Genomic DNA, 2,724 nt, shown 5'->3' on the forward strand with positions numbered 1-2,724 from the left:
GCCCTTCACCCACCACGTCAGGATTCCTTGTGGACCCCTCTTCCCTGCTTGGGAAGAGACCACTCTGTCCATGGTCCTGGCTGCAGGGGCTGGGGGGCTTCATACAACAACCAGCCTTTGTGCAGAGAAGGGAGCAGAGGGCAACTTTGTCCAGAAGCTGGCCCCTCCCCTGGACAGGCTCCTTAGGGCTCAGGCTCCCCCTGACTCCTGTGGCAAAGGTGAGGCCCTCACCTGTCCTCCAGAGCTCTGCACACGCCTCCAGAGGCCTCCAGCCCTGTGATGCCTCTGGGCTGGGGAAGGGTAGGGCCAGCTGGCTGCAGGGGGCAGAGAAGCCCTCCTGGGGTCCCGGATCCTCCTGGGTAGGCGGAGACACAGGAGGCCTAGGAGCCTGGCAGGTACAGCTGCTGGGGGAAGGGGCCCAGAGGAGGCACAAAGTGGCTTGTGTTCCTGCCCCAGCGCAGCACCAGGCACTTTTTCTGAAAAAGCTGCCAGTTTGGGAGCCTTCCTTCTCTCCGCAGACTGCCAGGGTTTGAGCTCAGAAGGAAGGTCTGTCTGGCCGGGACTCCAGGAAGAGTACCTGGGGTGGGAACTGGAGGAAGAGTTGGCTGCCGGCCTGGACAAGGAGGGGATGACAAGACTTGCCCAAGGGCACAGAGGGTGCATTTTCACAGAGCACACGGTTATTCGAGATGCACACACACGTGCATGTGTGCTCGGTGGCTTCAGTCATGTCTGACTCTTTGTAGTCCTAAGGACCGTAGCCCATCAGGCTCCTCTGTCCATGGAATTCTCCAGGCAAGCATGCTGGGGTGGGTTGCCATGCCCTCCTCCAGGGGATCTCCCCGACCTAAGGATTGAACCCACGCCTCCTGCATTGGCAGGCAGATTCTTTACCCCTAGTGCCACCTGGGAAGCCCCCCCACACACACATAAGCTCAGTCAGTCAATCCTAAAGGAAATCAGTCCTGAATATTCATTGGGAGGATTGATGCTGAAGCTGAAACTCCAATCCTCTGGCCACCTGATGCAAAGAACTGACTCACTGGAAAAGACCCTGATGCTGGGACAACAGAGGATGAGATGGTTGGATGGCATCACCGACTCAGTGAACATGAGTTTGAGTAAGCTCTGGGAGATGGTGAAGGACAGGGAAGCCTGGCGTGCTGCCGTCCATGGGGTCGCAAAGAGTTGGACACGACTGAGCAACTGAAGTGAACTGAAGCTCAAAAGGCACCGCAGGCTCGTAAGCAGATACACCTTCAGACACACACACCTGCCAGCTCTCCCGACAACAGGAGCTTGCACAAGCTTCTCCACGCATGTACACCATGCACACATAGGCAGCAAGCCCTCGTCCCAGGGGAGTTCTCCTGCCCTGCAGACAGTCGCCTTCTTGCTGCGCCCTCCCAGGGCTGATGTAGCCAGCTCTCTGCTGTCTCTTTTACAAGGATTCTGATTCCATTGAGAGGGCCCCACACTAAGGCCCTCATCTCACATAAGGACTTCCCAAGGCCCCATCGCCCAACTCCCATCCTGTTGGGGCAGGGCTGTAACATACGGATTTGTTCGTAACCCATCCTGTGCGGACTCTAACTTATTTTCCTGCCTCTGTGTTTCCTGCTAATTGATATCTGTATCCAGAGGCTTGAGCAAATACAAATCAATTTTTCTGGACAAGATACTTCAGAGTCGCAGGAGTGTCTTTTATCAGGAGGTGTGCGACGCTTGCTCATCTCTTGGTGATAGAGGCAGTTGCTGGACATCATTGCAAAGATCAATTTATTTATTCGATTGCACCATGGTGATATTCTATGATTCCTTCTCCACAAATCAGCTGCAAATTGTCTGTAAAGAGTAAATTTCCTCTTCTATTTAATTATTCTGAGGTACAGCTCATGTGTGACTAGAGCCCGGGTCTCCTAGACACAGGGGTGACGAGCTGCCTGCAGGATGGCGTGGCTCCACATCCACTCCAGGGAAGCCGGACCAGCTCCGCCGACCTTGGCTCCTAGGAGGGGGTGGCCTCAAATGAGCCTCCTCTCCCCAGCCTCCTCTCAGCCATCTCCCTGGAAGGGCAGGACAGGAGCCCGAGAGGACTAGGGTGAGGGGCCTGCCAGCCGTCCCCAGGCACCGCCGACCCCTGAGCAGGGTCTGCAGGAGGAGGAGGGGTTGTGGGGCTGGGCGGCCTCCTGCTGCTTCTGCTGCCAGATCTGCTGACTCTGAGGGCCCCTCCACCCCTGCCCCACCCCTCCTCTGCTCTCCTGTGGGGCCTGGGTCTCCCACTTCTCTCATCCTCCGGGGAACTTCCTGGATGTCCAGGATAGGGCTGCCGACCAAGGCCAGGCCTGAGGGGCAGCAAGCCTGCTGGGGAGGGGGCAGGAGAAAGAATCAAGGAGGAGACCCGGAAGCCCCTCAGTGCAGGTGGGTCCCCTCTGACTGGAAGGAGAACTGGGACTCGCCCTGTCCTTGCACTCCTGGCCTTTAAGACCAAGAGGGTGACCCCTCCTCCTCCGGCTCTCTGGTTTCCTCGGGGCCCTCAGGGACGTGCAGCCTCTGGGAAGGCCCAGCCCTGGATGTTCCAGCCAAGGGTCCAGGCCAGGGGCGCGTGTGTAGAAGACGTGGGAGGAGAAACAGAGGAGGAAACACATCTGATGTGTGAGGCTGGGCCCCGTCTCCACCGGCCTGGCCCTCCAGGGTGCGGCTCCTCCAGGGAGGCCAGGAAGA

This window comes from Oryx dammah, unplaced genomic scaffold (genome assembly GCF_014754425.2).
Source record: "Oryx dammah isolate SB20612 unplaced genomic scaffold, SCBI_Odam_1.1 HiC_scaffold_2, whole genome shotgun sequence".
Lineage (NCBI taxonomy): Eukaryota > Metazoa > Chordata > Mammalia > Artiodactyla > Bovidae > Oryx > Oryx dammah.